Source organism: Ursus maritimus, unplaced genomic scaffold (genome assembly GCF_017311325.1).
Source record: "Ursus maritimus isolate PB19 unplaced genomic scaffold, ASM1731132v1 scaffold_11, whole genome shotgun sequence".
In the NCBI taxonomy this organism is placed as follows: Eukaryota; Metazoa; Chordata; class Mammalia; order Carnivora; family Ursidae; genus Ursus; species Ursus maritimus.
Genome location: NW_024423453.1, coordinates 15713885 through 15738017, shown reverse-complemented (window position 1 = coordinate 15738017; position 24133 = coordinate 15713885). Strand labels below are relative to the sequence as shown.

General features: G+C 37.4%; 1 protein-coding gene and 1 pseudogene across 1 annotated transcript in view; both read right to left on the bottom strand.

Moving 5' to 3' along the window:
• The window catches only part of KIAA1109 (KIAA1109 ortholog), a 198170-nt gene extending 193170 nt beyond the window's left edge, over window positions 1-5000 (bottom strand). Inside the window, exons 1-2 of the mRNA XM_040626286.1 lie at window positions 4735-5000; window positions 2945-3029 (exon numbers count right to left, since the gene is read on the bottom strand). The gene's annotated coding sequence lies outside the window, so the exon portion shown is untranslated. The remainder of the gene's footprint in view (window positions 1-2944; window positions 3030-4734) is intronic.
• Window positions 5001-16336: 11336 nt separating this feature from the next.
• On the bottom strand, window positions 16337-17357 carry LOC103661801 (annotated as a pseudogene).
• Window positions 17358-24133: the final 6776 nt, after the last annotated feature.

Genomic DNA, 24133 nt, shown 5'->3' with positions numbered 1-24133 from the left:
CCTCCCTTCAAGAGGTCGAACTTAATTAATTCCCCTCTCAAGTGTGGACTGGAATTAAGAGACACAGTTCTAAAAGAATATGACAGAAGCAATGGTGTGTAACTAAGTAAAAAATGGCATCACAGCTTCCTCCTTGCTCTCTCTTGGATCATCTGTTCCAGGGGAAACCTGCTGCCTTGTTAGGACACTTAAAAAGCCCTGAAGAGGTTCACATGCTAAGGATTTATAGGCCCCCAGCCAACAGCCATGCGAGTGGGCCATCATGGAAGCAAATCCCTCAGCCACAGTTGAGATGACTGAAGTCACAGCCAACATTTTGGCTGCAACCTCCTGAGAGACCCTAAGACCAAAGGGAACCAGTTTATGCACTCCCAAATCCAGATCCACAGAAACTGAGATACTAAATATTTTAGACCACTAAATTCAGGTATAATTTGTTACTCAGCAATAGATATCTAATACAAAGTAAGAGAAAAGTAATTTTGCAAGATATCTGCAAGTTACCTCTACCCTAATGGTTCATACCTGTCATGTTAAGCTAAACTACTGCACTCTATTCTCCTCCAACTTATCAAAAGATGAGAAGTAATAACACACCAAGATTGCTATCATATGAGTGAATCATTTCCTCTCTCTACTGTAAGTGGGAGTCTCCTGCATGGACTCTGTGGAGCAACCTCTACCCTGCCTCCTACAAAGGAGGATCTGTATCCATAATTATCACCGCCTCCTTACCTTCTGTTTCAGAAGTCTATCTATAGTACCTTTGACCTGCATCCTCATATTCTGTCCTTTCCAGCTTAGTCAGTGATTAATTATTCTCCCTCAATCTTCTGTCTTCAAATTTTATTTCTGATGGTTTTTTATGCTCAGCAAATAAAAATTATAAATCATATTCATATCTTTAGAAAACAAAAACTCTCTCCCAAACTCTTTATCTCTAGCTATCCTCTGTTCCACTTAAAACCAAACTTTCTGAAAGAGTAAATGATATCAGCTATTTCAATTTTCTTATCTCTTCCCCAGTGTGAACTGGCTCCACATATATAATTGTTCTTGTTCAGGTCAACAACTTTTTTTTTTCTTAAAGATTTAATTTATTTATTTGACAGAGAGAGTGAGCACAAGTAGGGGAAGCAGCAGGCAGAGGGAGAGGGAGAAGCAGGCTTCACGCCCAGCAGGGAGCCTGATGCGGGCTCTATCCCAGAATCCTGGGATCATGACCTGAGCCGAAGGCAGATGCTTAACGACTGAGCCATCCAGGCGCCCCATGGTCAACAACTTTTTGACATGTCCAATGGATATTTTTCTTGTCCTCATTTTATTTGATGTCTCAAAGATGCTTAATATTATTCCTTTTCTCCAAACTCAGTTCTTCTATTGACTTCTGTGATTCTCCTGCTTCCTTATCTACTCACTCGTCTCCTTTGAGGTGTGTTTTCCTACCATCTGATTTATTAACATTCACCATCCTCATTTCTCTTCTTCTACTCTACATTTTTTTCCCCCGAGTGATCTCATCCAGTCCCATTGCTTTTAACCAGCACCTATAATCTGAGACTCCAAATTTTATGTCTCCAGCTGCGTGTTCTTAACTAAGATCCATATATATACAACTTCTTAATGACATTTCTTGGAAGTCACAGATGCGTCATAACAACAGCCCCAAACTGATCTCCTCCAACCATGTTCCCGGATCTACTGTTCTTCCTATTCTGCCATAGTAAATGGCCCCAGAATCCACTCAGTTTCCCAAGCCAGATATCATATAATTATCCTTCCAATATTTATTAAACATTAATATGTGCTTGAACATGATAGAGACCAGAAACTTTCGACTCCACTTTCCCTCAAGCCCACTAAATCCTATCCAGCACATCTCCTTTGCATCTATTTAATCCATCTCCATTCATAATTCCCATCTGCATTGCTGTACTTCTGATTCTCAACTGCTACCTGGATTATTACAATAGCCTCTAAATGATCACCACTCTGCCAAGTTCAGCGCTCTCCAATTCATCACCAAACTGTTGCTTGACCATGTCACTTCTATTCGTTATTTACAAATGCCTGAAATTTTCTCAAATTATAGAGTTAATTTTCTTAACCTCTCATGAAATTTTTGAAATTCTATCACCATCATTAACATTAAAAAAGTATGCTAAAATGAAGTCTATAAAAATCCTAGTATCCCACTGTACCTTCAAGTAGCACTAGCAGAGTACCTTCATTTATTAACTAAAATTATGAAAGACTTATTATAAATACCAACATTTACCATATGGGTAGTGGTGTTTTCCTAGTCTTTTACATAAACCAAAAAACATCTTTGCATATAAAACTCAAGAAAAGGTATGGTATTTCACAAAAATATTACCTTCTAGAAAAAATTATCTACTCTAGACCCTCCAGGGCCATGATGACCACTAGTTTAATACTAAAAGCCTGAAATAATGTCTGAAATGGTATATGGTACTCAATAAATATTGATGAAATGAATTAAGTTTTTCTTCACCATGTTTAACCATGTCTTTGACTATGTTCCATAGAACTCATAGTAAAAAATATACTTGAGTTCAATCATACCCAGTATTCTGTGAAGAACAAACCAAAAGTCAACTAATTTTCCTCATTTCTTTTTAAAACCCTTTATAACATGGGCAGATTAATGAGCAAGCAAAAGAAGGGAAAAAGTGTTGATACTTGATCAAGAATCAAGCCAAAGTTTCCCTTGGCTTTCTCCTGCCAATACACAAGCTAAGCACATGACTTAATTGTCAAAAGTCAGGTAAAATGAATGGCAAGTCACGTTATACACCCCCCCAAACCCCCACTCCTTGACCATTTAAGCAGATTAAGACACAACTGAAGCAGAAAGTCAGATTTCCTCTATCTCAGCTTTAATTGGAAATTAGATTTTTTTAAAACTTAGCCAAATATTTACCCAATTTTTTTTCAGAGTCTGCAATGTTGTTTTTCTTCCTCCTTATCTTCAGAAGGTCCACCTGCAGTGTTTCATCTTAACAAACCTGAAAAGAACAAAATTTAACCAATATACAAGATAGTATGGCTTTACCAGCATTTTCACCATTTCTGATTAAATTATTTGATTACATGCATGGGAATGCACACATGTGGAAAGTTTTTAATGTTACTCCAAAAGTGCATTTCCTTCTTTAAAGTTTCCAAACAAGAAATACTTCTAAATCTAGAATAAGACCGCAGTTTCCAAACTACACCATTCTAAAAGGTTTCAAAACCACTATACCTATGATTTGGGAAGTCAGAGGGTTGTAGAGGTCAAATCCTACCTTTAAAACATACTCAAGGGGCACCTGGGTAGTTCAGTCTGTTAAGCATCTCACTCTTGGTTTCAGGTTATGATCTCAGGCTCATGAGATCAGCCCTACCATTGGGCTCCACACTCAAGAATCTGCTTGAGGATTTTCTCTCTCCTCTGCCCCAACGCCTGGGGGCACTCTCTAAATACATACATACATACATACATATATAAAATCTTTAAAAAAAACATAAAGGGTGGTCTTAAAAAAGTTGTTCTCTCAAACTGTTGGGTCTTTGCTGGCAAGAATGATGCCTCAGTTTCCTTCCTAGTCCAAGCACCTGGCACAATTTTTATCAAACGAAATCCACCTGGCAAACTCTTAAGATACTTGGGAGATGATAAAGCATACTGATTAAGGGACTGTAAACTGGAGTCAGATTATCTGGTTTAAATCACATTTCTTGACTTTGGACAAGTTGATTTTTAGGGCTGTGCATTTTATCTATGAAATAATAATAATAGTCCCTACATGATAGGATTATTATGATGACTAAATGAGAGAACATGCATATGAAATATGTACCATTCAACAATTATGTAAGATAAATATTCTGGTTAATTCATCTATTTTTATATTTAATGTTTATGGTTAACTTAGTATAAATCAGCTTCAATGCCATGCAAAGAGTGAAAGCAGCAACCTGAAATCAGTTGAAACTTAACTTACACGCCTGGACAGTCAAAAAAAAAAAAAACCCATGATTTCCTTTTGGAGGAAATTTACAAGAACTCTTTCCATTTAACAAGCATCCCTATCCCTAACTTTCTACTGTCAAAACTAAGGCCAATGGGGATGGGAGTTAGGTGTGGGGGAGTGGGTGGGAGACAATGCAGAAGGAAAATCAACTTCCCTTCACCTTCCTTTGACCAAAAGATAATGTTTCCGCTGAAATGTACTCTTCCATAGTGTGGACTCGGCAAGCACCAATTCAGAGTACAAAACACTCCACGCCTGAATTGGAAAGGGGAATTCTAAGGCTCCACCTCCCTTACTCAATCGATCCTATGTTAAGCAGTTCTGGTCTGCAGCATCCCAGAGCTGCTGGCAAGGCTAAAGCCCGGAGCCTGCAGGTGCACTGACCTTCCCGCCCGCGGAGTCCACACACCAGCAAGTGGGCGCCGCCCACCCGCCTTATCACCATCCACAGAGGCTGCTCCTGTGTCCGCGCCCCCAACAATATGATTACGATGGCCCTTCCAGGCCTTCCCATTGACCTCCGACACCAGGTCTACAGGTCCCGACGCTGTAGAAGAAACTAAGAAATGAGCCGACACCGCAACAGATAGCAGCGATGAAGCCAAACCTCCAGACTCCGACGCGGCTGACTTCCAGAGCTGACGGAAAACTGCTGCTCACCCTAACCCTGCCCAGTCCGACCCAGTCTCCTCACCTGGGCGAGCGCCGGGGCGGCCTGGAACCGCTCCGGCCTCTCTCCGAGGGACGCCAAAGGCCTCGGGCAGCGGCAGCAGCGCCGAGCCGGACCCGGCCCGCGAAGCTCTACCCGTGTCCACACCCTCTAACTCCGCCACCCCGGCCAGCTGCCACAGGTGCGGCCCGGGGCCCCTAGCCACTGACATAGAGGGGCGGAGAAGGATGGGAGGGGTCCCAGCCGGGGCCAGGCGCCACTGCGACTGCGTCAACTGGTAGCGTCACACGTCATGGCGCCGACACGCCACCGAAGCCCTACCCAGGAATCTGCGGCGTCCCACCCCTTTCCTCTCCGCCCCTTTCCCCGCCCCCCGCCCCGGGCTGGGGGTGGAGTCTAGAGCAAAAGGTGGAGGTCAGGGGCGGGCTTGAAAAAATCACCTGCTACTCGTGTAAAGGGAATGTTAATGAAAGGCCTTCCTGAGGACGGAAGACAGAGAAGCACAGAAAAGAACGCAACGCTAACAAAAAGAATCAAACCGGTGCTATGAAGTGAAATGAATCCGCTCAGAATAGAGAGCAATACTTGTATAACCTTATCAATACCGGGAGTTTGATTGTATGAAATGAAACTACATTGAATCAATTGAGTCTCTTACTATATTAATGAAAAGTGGTTTAATGCTCACCATTTTTAAAGAGAAAGACTCTTCATGTTATTTAGCAGGTGAACCAAGGCAAACGACTTTCTGGAGTTCGAGAATTATCTCAGATATATTGCGCACTTTTTATGTACAAATTATAAAAGGAAGAGGAACTTGGAAAGCAGTCTTAGGTCTATGGAAGCTTTGTGATTGCTTGGGACAGATGTGGAATATGTACATAAGACAACTAGAAATGCACACAGTGATATGCAAACAAAAGCAAACAGAGTGTTAAGCATGAGTCAGGCACTGGTCTAAGCACTTTATATTTATTGATTCATTTAATCCTCCCCAAACCCTGGGAGATAGGTACTCTTATCCCTTCTATTCCCATTTCACAAATTAAAAACTAAAGTACAGAGAGGTTAAATAACTTGGAAGGGTAGGGTTTGAACCCAAGCAATGTAGCTCCAAAGTTCATGCTCTTAAGCATTACTGTATACTTTATTCTGCCTAAAGTTCTAAATGCCTAAAACTCTAGTCTGACTTCCTTCCTGAGCTGAAGTACTGTATCTCCTAACGTTTTCAAGTGAGAGTTTCACCCTAAAAGAAACAGATGTGAAACCAAATATAAAACAAAGCCAGAAAAGTTTAAACGTATGATATAACATATTAATCTTTATTGCATATAAGGAAATAAGAGGCCCTGGCAGAAGTGAGTTATGAAAGGATTGGATAAAAGCCAAAAAGAGAAAAACATACGCCTATTTTAGTTACTTCCACCTTCTAGCAGGGCACGCTTACCACCCTTATTTGAATTAGCTCTTTAGAGTTTATTTCTCCACTTCTGCAAAGAAATTGATTTCAAGAGTCTTTTTCAAAATCTGGAAGAATCCCAGTCATTCTCAATCTTTGTTCCCTAGTAAGGCACCAGGACCCCCACATGAATTCAAGTTTGCCACAGCCAAACTACCAACTTTGACCAAGAAGGAAACAGTCTCAGCACAAATTCTCTAGAAATCTACACATTACCCAGATGTTGTTCAGATTCCTCAAATCAAAAACTGAACTGAACTAAATTGCCCTGGAGCTAAGGGAAGGAGGGAAGAGAGGAAAGGAAGAGATTAAATGGAATAAATCTCTAATGGCATAATTTCAGGCACAATGAAAAGCTTATTTAAAGGTAAGAGGGATTACTTGCAAAATAATCCACAAAGGTAGCCACCAATTTAACCAAATTTAGCTGCTTTCTATTTGCATTGATATTTTCACCATGAAAATGTTTTACACTAGAGTAAAATAAAATGTGCTTCAAAAACTAAATATATACTAAGAAAATTTTTAAAATTTAAACATATGCTAAGTGCCAGGCACTTGGCTAACGCCTTATGTGTACTATTTCATTTAACTTGCACAAACTCATAATGTAAATACCAGTTGTGGATGAGGAAGTTTAGAAAAGTTAAATAACTTGCCCGAGGTCACACAAGCTAGAAAATGGAACCAGAACTTGAACTCAAGTGAGTCTAACTCCAACACCTATTATCTTTCACTACTCCATACTAGATCCAAGTCAAAAAAAAAAAAATTCTCAAATTGTAGAACTAAAACACATAAAAATGTAAAGCCACAACTACTTTACAGATAATTTTAAAACAATGTTAAAACAGCATACTATCTGTATTTTAATGCATAAAGGAATTTACTGCCACCAAATTCAAGATGTTAAAGTTTTTTGAATGTTTAATTCAGGTTTTTATTTCTCTATCATCTAATAATTTCTTAAAACCACTATGTCTTGATGTATAAACTTGAGTATTCCTCAAGTTGTTATATACTTTTTATAACACCAGGTTACCAAGTCTGAAGTCATTTCTTACACCAAATCATCATCATCCTCATCATCAGTAATATTAGTAAGTCCATTAAAAAAATCAGTAGTTTTCTGTATTATTTCACAATATACCTACCAACTGAAATTATTTTTCTTTTCACTTACCACTAGCCAATGCAGGCCACAATTCAAGCTTCTGTCATGCCACAAGTATCCCAGGAGCCACCAATGCTAAAACAAACAAATGAGATTTAAATCAACATATTTTAGGAAAACCACAATTACACACTTTGAAGCGATAAAAAGTGAAAGGAGCTGAACATGCATTTGGAAAGAGGAAATTTGTACATCTCTTGATATAATAAAAGAACCCAGTTTTCTAATAATGATTTGAACTTTAAAATAACATGTAATGCCCTACAAATCAACAAGTAGAACCATCAACCCATGAGCAAAAGATATGAACAGACAGCTCACATAAAAAGAAATACAAATGGGCCTTACACAGTAGAAAAGGTGTTCTTCATTCTCATAAAAAGGTAAAAGCCAGTTAAAGCTGCAGTTGAGGTACCACTGCTTTTCTTTTCATGTGACAAATCTCAAAAAAATTTGATAACTATTAGAAACTATTAGAAAAACTGGTTTATTGGGGCACCTGGGTGGCTCAGTCAGTTAAGTGTCTGCCTTCAGCTCAGGTCAGGATCTCAGGGTCCTGTGATGGAGTCCCGCATCCAGCTCCTTGCTCAGTGGGGGAGCCTGCTTCTCTCTCTCCCTCTGCAGCTCTCTCTCTCTCTCAAATAAATAAATAAAATCTTTAAAAAATAATAAAAGAAAGAAAAACTGGTGTAGAGTACCAATGGAAAGGGGAATTAAGTGGATATCCTGGCTCAGGATGAGTTTGTAGAAAGATTTCTTTTTTACTGTATATTTTTCTTATAATTTCTGAATTTTGTAATGGGTGCATGTGTTACCTACAGTAAAATAAAGTATTTCAATGAAATACGACTATCTTTTTCTTTGGCTCTCCCATCAATTTTTATTTTCTTCCTCCAAACCTGAGATGAATTTACACTTTTTATATTAGTTTGCTAAGCTGCCATAACAGAATATCACAGAGTGGGTGGCTTAACCAACAGAAATTCACGTTCTAACAATTCTGGAGACTGCAAGTCTGAGATCAAGGTGTCAGCAGGTTTAGAAGTCTTTTGAGACCTCTCTCCTTGGCTTGTAGATAGATGCCTTCTTGCTGTGTCTTCTCATGATCATTTCTCTGGGCAAGCATGACCGTGGTGGCTCTCAGAGTGTCAAGGACACCAGTCACATTGTATCAGGGCCCACTCTAATAGCCTCATTTTAACTTAATCACCTCTTTAAAGTACATATCTCCAATTACATTCACCTTCTGAGGTACTGCGGGGATTGAGGGGAGGTTAAGGCTTTAACAGATGAATCATGAGGGGACACAATTCAGTCCATAATAGTTGACAAACATGATCTTTTCCTAGAACTGGTCTCTTTTTCATTCTTGTACAATTTTTTGAAGTATACATCCCACATACCTTACTTTAAAACTCTTTTTGGGGCACTTGGGTGGTTCAGTTGGTTAAGCATCTGATCTCAGGTCATGATCTCAGGGTCCTGGGATTGGGTCCCATGTCAGGTTCCCTGGTCAGGGTGGAGTCTGCTTTTCCTTCTCCCTCTGCCCCAACCCCCCACCCCAGCTTTTGGTATCTCTCTCTTTCTCTCTCTCTCTCGAATAAATAAAATCTTTAAAAAAAACAACAAACCTCTTGCTGCCCCTATTTTATATTTTATTATTTTGTTCACTTATTCTTATTATTCTTTTTTAAAAGTGTAAAATTTAAAATTTGTTATAAATTATCATACGATCTTGTGTGTGTTCCAGAAAAGGCTGAAGAAAGGAGATTTTTTTCCCTCGTCCCTTAGTATTGGTCAAACCCTCTCTTGGCATGTGTGCTAGCCTAAGTGCCAATCTTATCTCTCTAATAAACTCTCTTTATTGTCTTTGTAACTACAGTCTTCTGCAATTCATTTATCATTTATCACTATATCTCAGTTCATAATTTTTTCAATGTGAAAAAATTATTTCAAAGTCTTCTTTACTTTGATTTTTCATGTCTCTATTTTTCTTTTTTACTTAAGTCAAGAAATATTTTATATCTATATGCCAGACACTGGACTAAGTTCTGGATATGTGTACATAGTCAAGGTAGACATGGTCCCTGCCCACAAGGAGCTTATAGTCAGTGGCAAAGATAGAGAATAAACCAAAAGTTAAATTCTAATCTATCACCACAGCCTAATAATTCCTGGTTATATTTTCTTCCTCTAACTCATATTAAGATCAAATCCTTTTAATTGTAGGTGATAGAAAACTGATGTAAGTTGGCCTAAGTAAAGGTAATGTCCTGGCCCTCGTGAGATTTAGACACCAGAATTAGATCGACTTCAGGTCAGGCAGGAAATCCCAGGCAATATACATCTCCAGGACCAGTTTGGCTATATCCCTCAGAGAAGCCATTCACTATGTTAGCTTCAATCTCATGTTTCCCATCGTAGCAAGACAATGGCAACCTCCCCATTTTCTAATCTAGTAAGAAAGAGCAAGAGTCTTTTCTCCAGAAATCTTGTGCCTCATTCACTGATCTTGGGTCGCATGCTTACCTCTAAGGGCAATGGGGACTGTGGTAGTGTTGACCGGCCTTGGTCATACACTCAACCCCAGAATCAGAGCTACTACCAACTTCAAGCTACCATCACTTGATCAATAAAGATGTATCACAAAACACAGTGAGAAGACAGCCAACTATAAATAAGGAAGCAACCCCTCTACAGACACTGAATCTACCAGTCTAGGTATTGGATTTGTCAACCTCCACAACTGTGAGAAATAAATGTTTGTTGTATATGCCACCCCTGGACCCCACAAAAGGACTTTTCACAATGTTCACAATGTTTTCCAGGTTTTCTGTTTCTAAATACCTTTTTGTCCTACTACTAGATTGTGAATTTCCTCAGGAATATCTTTGATAGTTTTATATTCAGGCCTAGCATTGAGTCTGGCATAAGGTAAACATTCAACAAATGGTTATTAAATTAATGAAGGAAGGAATGATTAGTTTAAGATAACAGAAATCTAGGTAAAAACAGACATGCCAAAGAGTGTTTAAAAATTAGTAAATATCACACCCTTCATTTGAATGTGAAATACCATTGTACACATTATAACAGAATTTCTATTTACTGAACAATACTTTAAAAATAAAGGTACCATTACGTAGTGTTCCTGGTTGTTGATACCTCTCAATTTGAAATATATTTTTTTAAGATTTTATTTATTTATGTGACAGAGAGAGAGACAGCCAGTGAGAGAGGGAACACAAGCAGGGGGAGTGGGAGAGGAAGAAGCAGGCTCCCAGCGGAGGAGCCCGTTGTGGGACTCAATCCCGGAACGCCGGGATCACGCCCGGAGCCGAAGGCAGACGCTTAATGACTGTGCTATCCAGGCGCCCCTCAATTTGAAATATGATGCAATGATCCAACAGCTATTATGTTTGAAGGACCATACATTTTCTACTAACACTATATATTCAAATTTGCTGAGTGACATCATCATCACAGTTGTTATAGTTAATATACATTGAGGACTTAGCATGTCCCAATATATCTTTCCTAAGCAACTTATACATATTAATTCATTTGTTCCTCCCCCCCCCCCAAAATGGCCATCTAAAATCAGGATATAATAAAGATGAAAACATATATCTTTCAAACAAACATGTGACAGGAGCCAGGATTTTCTTTTAATGTACATTAATCTGTTTGGTCCAAATTGAATCTTTCCTAATCTAAAAATGTATAACATAAAAAGCAATGCAAAACTAACACCTAAATATGCCTTCATATTTAGCTGTTGAAAACTGGTTGAGTCAAGGAGTTTTCATATGAAGCCTTAAATAGAAAATGTTGTAGTGATACAGTCAAATTTATTAAGAAATCCAAAGTGCTGACATTGCATCAAAATTTATGAGAATAAAGATGGAAACAAAAATACCCATCTTTGCAGAGACATTGGAATCTACCGGCAGCAATAAAACTCAAAGCCAGTGGAGTGTCTGGGCAGTTTACTCAGTTAAGCATCTGACTCTTGGTTTTGGCTCAGGTCATGATCTCAGGGTCATGGGATCGAGCCTCACTGCCACTCCATGCTTAGCACGGAGTCCGCTTGATATTCTCTCTCCTTCTCCCTCCGTCCCTCCTGCTCATGCTCTCTCTCTCAAATAAATAAATAAATCTTTAAAAAAAAAAAAAAAACCTCAAAGCCAAAGAGAAACACTATTTTCAATGCAAACTAGAATAATTATCACTTTCATTTCCTTGAAATGTTTTTTTCTTCCCTATCAGTGTCATTTCCTTCTTGTCTGAACAAAGCAGCTTTCCGATACTGTTTCAAAAAGTAGCTACAGGTATCCGATTAAAAAAAAGTGGAGCTGAAAACTATCTGCCTGAAAATATTATCTTACAGAAGTGTGGTACATACTATCTTCATTCTAAAGAACTTTTGCACATATTTAAATCAGTAGCCCAACTAAAAATAATGCTATAGATGGGAGAAAAGAGTTCTCAAAGTATGAATTACTGTGTTTCCTGAGTATCTTCTTGTAGACAAGGAAACTGAGGTTATACATTTCCTTCCCACCACTTAACATTTGACAACAATAAAATGTGGTCAGAAATATTGAATTCTACAATTAATTTTTTTGGCATCTTCAATTGACACATAATATTCTGTATATTTAAAGTGTACAACTTATTGGGGCACTTGGGTGGCACAGTGGTTAGGCGTCTGTCTTCGGCTCAGGGCGTGATCCCGGCATTCTGGGATCAAGCCCCACATCAGGCTCCTCCACTATGAGCCTGCTTCTTCCTCTCCCACTCTCCCTGCTTGTGTTCCCTCTCTCACTGGCTGTCTCTATCTCTGTCGAATAAATAAATAAAATCTTTAAAAAAAATAAATAAAGTATACAACTTATTGATATATATATATATATATATATATATATATATATATGGCAACACAATTACCCCTGTAACTTGAGCTCACATCTCTATCATGTCATACATTTATTATTTCTTTTATGTAGTGAGAACATTTAAGATCTGGTCTCATAGCTATTTGGAAGTATGTAATACAATATCATTGAATATAATCACTATGCTGTCCATTAGATCTCCAGAACTTATTTAACTACCAGTTGCACACAATTAATTGTTACAACATGCTACCCAACTACTAATACACAAATTAACTGTGATATTTGGAATTGGATCTCTACCTACATCCATTCATTTATTGAGTTACTATTTATTAAGCACTTACTGTATTTTTGTTTAACAATTACAGCACTATTGTAAGTGCTGGTTATACAATGCCACACAAATCATTTGCCTTCAGGGGAATTACAACCTAGAAGTGGAGACAGACCACATCCAAGTAAACAAATAAATTAGTTTCAGATAATGTATACAAGATGTGAGTACAATGAAAGAAATCAAATAAGGGAATGTGGTAGAAAATGACTGGTTTAACTTTAAATGGGGTGATCAGAGAGAACAACTAAGCAAACAAAAACTTACAGGTTACTGCATCACTATCAGTTTTCTGATTTTAATAGTATAATACGGTTACGTAAGATGTTGTTAATGGGGAAGTTGGGTAAGAGGTACACAGAACTCTCTGTACTATTTTAGCAACTTCTTACTAGTAAGATTTTTTCAATATAAAAAAGTTTAAAACTAATAAATAACTTACACATTGTGCTAATATCTATGAAGGAAAGAAAGAGGGGACAGTGAGAGTATTAGAGACTTTAGGGAGGGTGATCATGAAAGATAGCTCTGAGGAGGTGATTTTGAGTCTGATGAGAAAGATGAGAATAGTCTGTTGAGAAGGAAAGGAGTAGCATTTCAGGCAGAATTCCTATAGCCTGCAAAGAGGCCCCAAGGCAAGAAAAAGTTGGCTTGCAACAAGAATTGATAGAAGATACATTTGGGGGGAGGCACAGCAAACAAGGGAGAGACTGGGACTGGAGAATAAAGTTGATGGAGTAGAGAAGCACTTGGGTGTTTTGTACTAGCTGGATTTTGTTCTTTCATTTTTAAGCTTCTAATCTACCATGCGTTGGTTTTTTCTAAGCTAAGACAAATACCTTGACTATCACTACATTTTCTAAATTATTCATTTACCATCATGTATGCCAGTGCTCCACATACTTTAACATACATACAAAGTACCTGGGAATCTTTTTAAAATACAGATTCTGAGTCAAGGTATGAGGTAGGATCGTAGATTCTGCATTTTCAACAAAATGCCAGACGATATTGCTGCTGCTGTTTCATGCAACAGACTTGGGTATGCAGGTTGTAGTCTGTGATAAGGAGTTTGGAATGTATGTTAAATTCAATGGCAGGCGATTGAAGGACTTTAAAAGAGACATAATCCATTTGCTTTATACAGTACTTCAAGCTCCATAAGGCTCATTATATTATTGGCTCAGGCTCTTCTCTCTCTTTCAGCAGTTATTTAGTAAGAAAGCTGTTTCAAAGTTCTAAGTCACCTTGCATGATTTGGGTTTCTTCTATGTATTCTCTTTGGGGCTTAAGTCCAGTAAGTGAACTAGGTCAAGTCAGCTAGGTCCAGGTCAGTGGCCTTCAAATGCTCTTGCTCGTGCGTTCCTAAAAGATTTTGTAAGCAATATACCCCTACACACAGTAATATCTTAAATTTTTCATAATAAACTTAGATCATTGCATAGGATGCAATTTTCTATGCTATCACAAATATTGATTTTTATTTTTATTTTTAAAGATTTTATTTATTTATTTATGTGACAGAGAGACAGCCAGAGAGAGAGGGAACACAGCAGGGGGAGTGGGAGAGGAAGAAGCAGGCTCACAGCAGAGGAGCCAGATGTGGGACTCGATCCCGGTACGCCAGGATCACGCCCTGAGCCGAAGGCAGACGCTTTAACGACTGCGCTACCCAGGTGCCCCACAAATATTGATTTTTAAATAAATATTGTCTATACTATTACAAATATTAATTTTTAAATAAAACTTTAATAACACTCTTTTAAATGTATTTAATGGGACCTGAATACTATAGTTATTTATATCCACTATCATTCACTTAAAAACAATAATGGAAAAATTTTTCTTTAATAGTTGCAAATTATGATTTCTTTTTCTTTCTCAATTTGCAATTTCATCATTTTTCCCCTGAAGAATGTTACATAATACGATATATATTTATTGTTTAAAAGTATTTTATGGAGTGTCTCTCTTATCAGCAACAAATTATGTAAATAAATACAAATTTAATTTCTAAAATTTTATGTAACCATAAAGTTTTAATAGTTAATTTTCTCCCCTCTTGAATTGCTCCCATTGAATTATAACTGCAATTATTAATGAAAACCAGTTAACCAAAATATTTATCTTATAAGATATAATAAAGATTATTATATAATAAGCAAAATGCACTGAAAATGTACTTCTTATTGTGAAAAAAATGTGGTCTTTTTTTCCCAATTACTTAATGTATCTGTGGATGAATCCTATTGATTGCTTAAAGGAGGCCCGACTATTCCTATTTGTTCATGTGTATTGACATAGGCTCTGAGAAACCTTGTTCATATAAACAAGGAGCTAGGGATGAAAGGAGTTTTATAACATCAGTGTCACTTAATTCTTTGAACTCCTTTAGAGTTTCATGCCAAAAATCACATTATGATCTATTATCAAAAATTATTTCTTTGATTAGGTCCCTATAATACTAAGAATTAGAAACCAATCAGAAATCTCTTGAGTTATGAAATGATTTATTAATTATTGGTCATTTGTTGTTAAAGGAAATTTACCAAAACTTCTCAAATGATATTAACTATATATTTTTTAACTTCCGTGTTTTAATATCATGAAATATGAGTACAAAACATTGTATGAGTATGTGTTGTACTACATGGAGATGGAATAATACATTTGTGTTTTTTTTTTAAAGATTTTATTTATTTATTTGACAGAGATAGAGACAGCCAGCAAGAGAGGGAACACAAGCAGGGGGAGTGGGAGAGAAAGAAGCAGGCTCATAGCGGAGGAGCCCGATGTGGGGCTGGATCCCACAATGCCAGGATCACGCCCTGAGCTGAAGGCAGACGCTTAACCGCTGTGCCACACAGGCGCCCCTACATTTGTGTTTTTATCAGAATCTCTATCACCTAGTGCTAGCCACTGTACCAACAGCTTTCCATAGGGATTTTTCTATTCTTTCTATGAGGTTTTATCATGAATAAAAAAGCTCACAAATCTTTTCAACCACTGCAGATTTATATTTATTTTAATACTCTTGTTCAGCTGTTTTGGAGAACTGTTAAGAATAAAATTGCCTTAGCCAAGAGTTTTGAGTGGCTAAAGAATGTTGTTATTTCATTTGGCCAAGATCTTCCTTATGTTGGCATTGCAAAGACACTGTGCACTTCTGCAGGGTAAGAAAAAGCATTGCCTCAATAGCTCTCTTACTATTTAGGAAGGCAAATGACCATTTCTCGAACAGTACAGAATATCTTAATAGTTACTGGCTAAGCAGTAATTCAAGAAAATCCATTTATACAAGACAAATAACAGCAACAGAGAGCCATGAGGCCCCATATGTACTAAAGAAAACAAGTTTGGAAATATTTAAACTTACCTGTTTTTCCTACCTCTACACTGGTTTAACCACATCAAGTGAGTAACACCAGCCAATGAAGAAAAGTGTCCAGAATTCAGCTTCCATAGCATACTTAGCCATTTCAGCTAAGGCTTTTTTAATGACAAACAAAAAAAGATAATGAAAGTAGCATTTACTTTGTTGGAAATAAAAATAATAATAAAATCCTGCTAATTTAATAAAATATTTGAAACGAATTTTGTTTTTATAATAAAATGATGTTTATCTTTTTTTTAAAGTTTTAATTATTGTTCTTGCTGTTAAAAAAAATCAGTCAAAGTCATGCCAACTTTAGGGATAAACTTTGGAGTATTTAAAATAACATATTTGGAAAACTGAACCACATTTTTAATTGCCAGCATTATGCTTTGTTCTTGGTAGATTCATCTGTATTTCTTCTCTTGACATCCCTATTCTAAGCCCTGGCCATATTCACTTCTGTCTGTGGTAGTAAACTAATCTCTAAGAAAGTCAAGGTCTTCCTCAAGAGACTTAAGATTCTTCCTGGCAGTTGATAAATTCTTTCCCAACAATGCCTGAGCTTCATCAATATCATATTCAAGCATTACATTAGCCCCCAACCACAGACACACTTTATCAGTAGGAGGAATTGAAGCTTTGCAATACAGGTTATCCGCCAGTAAGAATGTGTTCTCCAGTTGAACTGGTGGACTCTTTTTTCTTCTTCATGTATTTTAGAATTTCTAAAGTCTGCTTAATTTCAGGATTTTGACCTTTCAGGGTCCTTTTCTTTTGAGCAAGGTTGAGTTCCATAAACTTATACTTCTGGTAACTGTTCATCCAGCTACTGTAGCTGCAGTCTCATTCCCAAGCTGTTTCATGAAAGAATCTACATTTTCCACAAACATGGCCTCAGGAATCCCTATGTGGAGCTGCCGCCCATACCCTGCTGCCGCCCATACCCTGCAGCCGCTTCTCCTGAGCCACAACCGTCCTTAGCAGCCACCATCCTGGGGAAGCATTAACTATATATTTTTTTCACTTGAAACCACCTGGTACAGTCACAAGGGAAAATTAAAATATTTCTAATTTCAGCATATTTTCCATACAGTATGTTTGACAAAATGGTTTGTTATGTCATGTGATTTAAATATGCTTTGTCAAAATCTTAGACCTGCAGGTTAAACTTGCTTATTGAAAATGTCCACTTTGAACCTAATTACAAGATTAGGTTTCATTTGTTACCCCAGTTAGCCAAATCAGATTGACTTGCTGTTAAAGAAATAACAAGTCTTACATTTTTAATTCAAATGAATGTGTTCATATGCATTTTGAGGGATAATACCACTGAAAAATAAACCTTAAAGTAGTACTACAAGTAAAGACATTTAAGTCATATAGTCTAATACAATTTTTTTTCATTTTCATAATAATTTTTAAGCCAAGGAATAAGTTTTATGCTAGCTTTAATTATTAAATTTAGAAAAATGTAATGCAATGGTTAACCCAAATTATGTTATTTATAAAGCATGGAGCAAAATTAAAAAAGAGACAGAGAGAGAAACATGGTATATGTTTTATACTGGGTTCCCCCAGAAAGCAGAACCAAAGGCAGAGGCTTAAGAGCAAATGCTGGGTCAGGAAATAAAGAAGAAGAAAAACAGGGATGGAAATGAAAATGATATAAAAGTTGGCTAACCCTGATCAGTTGCTGTAAGAAATGTGTCTTGACCCTGATATTTCTAGCAGCATTATCAACAATAGCCAAAATATGGAAAGAGCCCAAATGTCCACTGACTGATGAATGGATAAAGAAGAAGATGTGATATCTATATAAAATATATGTAATGGAATATTACTCAGCCATAAAAAAAGAAATCTTGTCATTTGCAATGACGTGGATTCAGCTAGAGAGTATAATGTTAACTGAAATAAGTCAGTTAGAGAAAGACAAATACCTTATGATTTCATTCATATGTGGAATTTAAGAAACAAAACAAAAGAACATGGGGGAAAAGAAGAGAGGAAAACCAAGAAACAGACTCTTAACTTAGAGAACAAACTGATGGTTACCAGAGGGGTGGTGAGTTGGGGGATGGGTAAAATAGATGATGGGGATTAAGGAGGGCACTTGTGATGAACATAGGTGTTGTATATAACTGTCGAATCACTAAATTCTACACCTGAAACGAATAAAACACTGTATGTTACCTAACTGGAATTTAAAAACTTGAAAAAGAAAAAAAAAAAAGGAAGAAGGAAATGTGCCTTGGGACCATCCATCTGGAGGAGAAATGGGGAATAATTTCTCTTTCCTTCCAGGTAGTGACAACTAAGATTTTATTGTGGCTCTTCCAGATCCCAGTTTACCACACCAGGTCTCCACCGGTTTAAAAAAAAAAAAATGTGTCTGGGGCAGGATTTTCAGAATGATGAATTAAAGAGCTGAGCAGACCCTCTCCCCAGCCAAACAATGATTTAACTGGTAAAAATTATAAAAATCAATCATTCATAGTCCGGAAATTGTACTAAGGACACAGAGCAAATGAGCAAACATTCAAGAAAATATGGTAAATCTTGGGTCAGAACAATGAGAGGCTGGGACATCTGAACCATGGTCCACTCCTTTACGTACTCCCTCAGTTCCACATTATGGAAGCTCTACCTCTTCTTGGTTGGAATTTGCAAGCAAGAATAAGATTCCTTTCCCCCCAGCTCCAGGTCGGGGGCTATGATGACCACAAGAAGGGTAGGCAGGTGGTATTTCATCTTGCTCAGGCCCGTGCTACAGGAGCTCTATTACTGAAGTGCTAGAATAGCTCTACTTCTGCAGGGGTAGTAGACAGGGTCTCTCTTCCTAGATAGAGCCTCCCTTCAAGACAGAAACCCTACCCCAGGTATGGCAGGCTAAAAAGCCTAAGGCTCCAATTTACCCCATCCCCAGCTAGCTGGAAAGGAGGAGGTTCCAGGCTGGGAGGAGCAAGCTGAGAAGATCAGGGCCTGCCTGGACCCCAGTGAGTAGTCACTGGTAGCGGGTGAAGGCGGAGCAGTTTCCTGCCAGAGATCAAGTGCAGTGGCACATGGGTTCTGTCCAGGAGGAAAGGCAGACCACAAGGATAAAGGTGTCCACAGCTTTGTCTAAGCCTTTATTTGGAAGAGAGAGTGGAGAGCTCTATGCTTAAGGATGTTATTGAAAATAACTAAGATCTCGGTGGAGAACAATTAAGAGAAGGCTGCTTGTTCTCATACAAAATTACATAGCAGCCGGAAGTGTAATGAAAAGAACCAGGGANAGAGGCAGTCAAGAAAGACTTCTTGAGATCATATACGTGTCTGGGGTCAGAAAGATGTGTACATATGCTGGGTTGCACCTACTCAGGAGCAGTCAAAGCAAGACACGCGGCAGACTTGAAATCATTCTCCAAGCTGCACGCAGGCTTATCAACACAGAGCTGATACAGATGCTGGAATTATCAGATGAAATTTTAAATAACTATGATTAATATCTCAAGGGGTCTAATGGAAACAGTAGACAACATTAAAGAAAATATGGGTGGTATAAAGAGAGGAGTGAGAACTCTAAGAAAGAATCAAAAAGAAACTAGAAATCCAGAACACTGTAACAGAAATGTGGAACGATTATGGCAGCATTATTTATAATAGCTAAAATATGTAAGCAACCCAAGTGCTGATCAATAGATGAGTGGATACAGAAGATGTGAAATATGGGTTCTTATATATATATTACTGAGCCATAAAAAAGAGTGAAATCTTGTCATTGCAACAATATGGTGGACCGAGAGAACATTATGCTAAATGAAATAAATCAGACAGAGAAAGACAAATACCATATGATATGACTCATATGTGGAATATAAAAAACCCAACCAAACAAAAACCCCCAAAACAGAAACAGACTTATTTTTATGAGGAAATATGCAAACTAAAATTATAAATCTCCTAAATTTGACTTAAGTGTTCTATCATTTCTTTTTAGCAGAATCAAAATTCTAACTAACCAGGAAGGTAAGCAGCAGCAAAAGGTGCCCAACCTCTTGACTTAACTGACATAGGAAAAATAGATTTCAGTTAATGTACATATACTCAACGTTATTATGCTGGAATTAAAGTTTTTCTCTGTTTCAATCAAGTTTAAATGTTGGACATCCTACCATTGAATTATTGTTCTAAAATTGCTCAAATTTCTCAGCAATAAGTACAATTCTCGGCAGCAATTTTTTTGGCACCTCCTAAATAACGTCGAGGTCACAAATCAAAGTGTCAGCAATTTCATTAGGACAAAATATTATAATTTATTTACCTATTACTTTATACCAAGGATATAATTCTCTAATACACACTTTTATTAAACTCTAATCTTTTCTTTTCCATAAACTCCCACTTCAATAACATGTAAGTGAATTATTTCCCATCATACAGCTATTCTAAGCAGCCCACTGCTACTTTTTTCTCCAAGCTATAATGGTAATTCTTACAAAAAAACAACCAATTACAACATGATTCATCTCAGTTTATATAAGCTAATTGTGTCCCTAGCAGCAGACACAAATATTGGTTGATACTGAAATCAGCTTATGTGCTCTCAGGTCCAAAAATGTCTTGAAAGTCCCTCTCTTTTGAGTTGAGAAAGGAATCAGACTTGAGTAGAATTTGAATAAAAGAAAAACTTTAAAAGTATGTAAATATGGAGGTTACATAAGATTCCATATCATTTTAGTCTCTTTAAAGAGCATGTTTTTAATATTCGGGAAAAGAAAGCTAGAATGGTGAAGCTAGGATGGGGACCCTGAGCAGCGTAGACATGAAGAACAGAACTGGGTAGGGGATTTCCCATGGAACAGACACACGCAATGGGTTTTGGTTTTTTTTTAAGATTGCATTTATTTATTTATTTATTTATTTATTTATTTATTTAAGAGAGAGAAAGAGAAAGCACGCAAATGGAAGAGGGGGAGGAGCAGAGGGAGAAGGAGAGAAGCAGGCTCCACACTCAGCTCAGAGCCCTACACGAGGCTCGATCCCTCGACCCTGAGATCATGACCTGAGCAGAAACCAAAAGTCAGGCGCTCAACCAACTGAGCCAGCCAGGCACCCCCACACACAGTGGTTTTAAAGTGTTTTACAAACATGAACCTACTATAAAAATTAAGTTCCTTTCAAAAGCAGTGATGTTGATTTTTTTTTACAGTGTGTAAATACCATTACATCCCTTCAGTAACCAATTCCAGCTAGAAATATAACAGAAAATAGGACACCATTAACAAAACCAGCAAGAACTAGGAATTAATTAAAGAATGTATAAGCCTTTATGAATAAAATATTTAAGGATATAAAAGATCTGATTAAGTGGAGAGATAGCTGTGCTCATGTTTCAGTTTTGCCTAGTATGAATTATATTAGTTATATAAATTCAAGTCAATAAAATTGAATTCCCTCCCAATAAATTCAATTCAAATAAGAGTAACTCGACAAACTTATAAATTTTATATTGATGAATAGAAGCCTAAATACCTAAATCAATTTAAATAAACAAGAGGAAAGCACAGGGGCATGTCTTACCAGATATGAAGACTAAATCAAAGCTTTACTCGTAAAAACAGTATGAGCCGGAGCAAGAATAAATAAGCCAGTGAAACAGAACAGATAGTGTGTGTGTGTGTGTGTGTGTGTGTGTGTGTGTGTGTGTGTGTGTAAATTAATATATGAAATTCACACCCCAAAACAATGGAAAAGTGAAAGCACTTATTATCAGGGGTATTAGAATAATTGGCTCAGTAGATAAAGAAATATACAACTGTATCCCTCCCTTATCCATATAAATAATAGACTATAAGTAAACAACAGCACTAATGGAAGAAAATATAGGAGAATATATTTGCGATATATGGTTGCGGACAAGCTTCCTAAACAGGATCCTAAAGGCAAACGGTAAGATGAGAAATAGATGTTGACTACACCGAAATTAAAGAAGAAATTAACAATTGCTATTCAGGGTAAGACACCACAGGTAACATTAGTAGACAGGTGACTAAGAAAAGTATTTGCAGTATTTGAAACCAATGAATCATTAATAGCAAAAACAAAACAAAGGGATGTAAAAACAAAGTGAAGGTATAATTGAAATTGGGATATAATTGAAAAAATGGGCATAGGACATGAATAAGCATTCACAACAAAGGAAGCCCAATACATACTAAAAGATTCCCAAATTCACTAGCAACCAGAGAAGTGGAAATTTTAACAATGTCATGTTAAACTATCACGTTACTTAAACTATAAAAATGAAGGAATCCAAGGTTTGGTGAGTCATAGAGCACTGCCGGTAGGAGTTCCATTCTGGAAATTCTATGAACATGCTCAAAATAGTTAGGTTTCGATCACTTAGATCACTAAGATCCAGTGATCCCATCCTGATATATCCTAAAGAGATCTTTTTAAGAATCCGCGATTGGGGGGCGCCTGGGTGGCACAGCGGTTAAGCGTCTGCCTTCGGCTCAGAGCGTAATCCCGGCATTGTGGGATCGAGCCCCACATCAGGCTCCTCCGCTATGAGTCTGCTTCTTCCTCTCCCACTACCCCTGCTTGTGTTCCCTCTCTCGCTGGCTGTCTCTCTCTCTGTCAAATAAATAAATAAAATCTTAAAAAAAAAAAAAAAAGAGTCCGCGATGGGCTATTTTGGAAGATTGTGGCATTGTTAGTGATCAGGGGGAGCTGGAGGCTAGAGGAATGCACATATAAAATACGAGGCACACCTTGTACTAATACACACCAAATAGAAGTTCTATTTATGGGGACGCCTGGGTGGCTTAGTCGGTTAAGCATTTACCTTCAGCTTGGGTCATGATCTCGGAGTCCTGGGATCGAGTCCCGCAAGGGGCTCCTTGCTCAGCGGGGAGCCTGCTTCTCCCCCGTCTGCTGCTCCCCTTGCTTGTGTTCTCTCTCTTTCTCTGTCTCTCTCTCTCTCCGATAAATAAATAAATAAATAAATAAATAAATAAATAAATAAATAAAATCTTAAAAAAGAGAAGTTATATTTATGTACAGCAACTCGATAGGTATCAAAAATAATAAAAAGTTAAGGAAAGAATAGGATTTCTAGCACAATGCATAACACTGCATCTAGTACCACATATTTTACGATGAATACGTAGTCAGGAACTTTTATCCTTGTACTTGTTTTTAACTAGAATGGGAACCTAAGGTAAGAGAAGAATATGACATATCCATAAGGATATGGACAGATACTGATAATGTACTAAGAACTGAGGAGGAAGACTAGCTCAACTCTGTCCTCTAGGCACCTGAAAGGGAAGAAAATTCAATAAATACTACAAATGCACAAGTAGACATAGGAATAGTCCATTCTTATGTGTAAGAGTTACACTGCTCATCTAATAATAATTTCAGGCTGGTCCATGAGCTCTAGCAGGCCTATTACAACAACCAAGCAAGAAAATTACTTCATTTTAAAAATGAAATTTGGCTTCCTAGTACTATTTTTGTAAATACTATCCTAGGTGATTCTTCTCACACTTAGTTGCATAGTTTTCAAAAGAGAATGACAAGGTTTTTGCTCAAGATCTCTGAAAAACAAGCCGCTCTGGTACCATCTTTGCTGGAGGGATTTTAAATCTAGTTCTTGACCCAGTTGAGGGTATTGTGTATGGGTGACATCAACCAGATAAGGATTGCACTGAATGACCTCCAAGGCCCCTGTAACTCTAAACATCTGACACTTTTGCTCTTCCTCCCGTAAGTTTCAGCCTGTACTGTATTGCTTTATGCTCCAGTGAGAAAAATAATAAAATTTTTAAAAAGCTCAATTGGATGTTTTTTCTGAATAGAACTAAAATGTATTGAAATCAGACATCCTTTAGACAGCAATGAAAGAGTTTTCTAAAGCAGTAATTAATATACATGAGTGTGAGACTAAAGTGGTGAATTTTTCAATCCTGAGAACAACTGGAGACCTTATTTTCAAAATCTATTCTTGCTCAATTGTGGCATATTCTTGTTAAAGAAAAATATACAACTTTTATCAACTCCTGTTTTATTTTTAATACCTTCGATAGAACTGCAAACTATGATTCCATTTAGAACCATGCGTTTCAAGAACGATGACATCGAGAACTATAGTAAACAGTTGGAAACATTTGCCTCACAAAACTCTGACTCA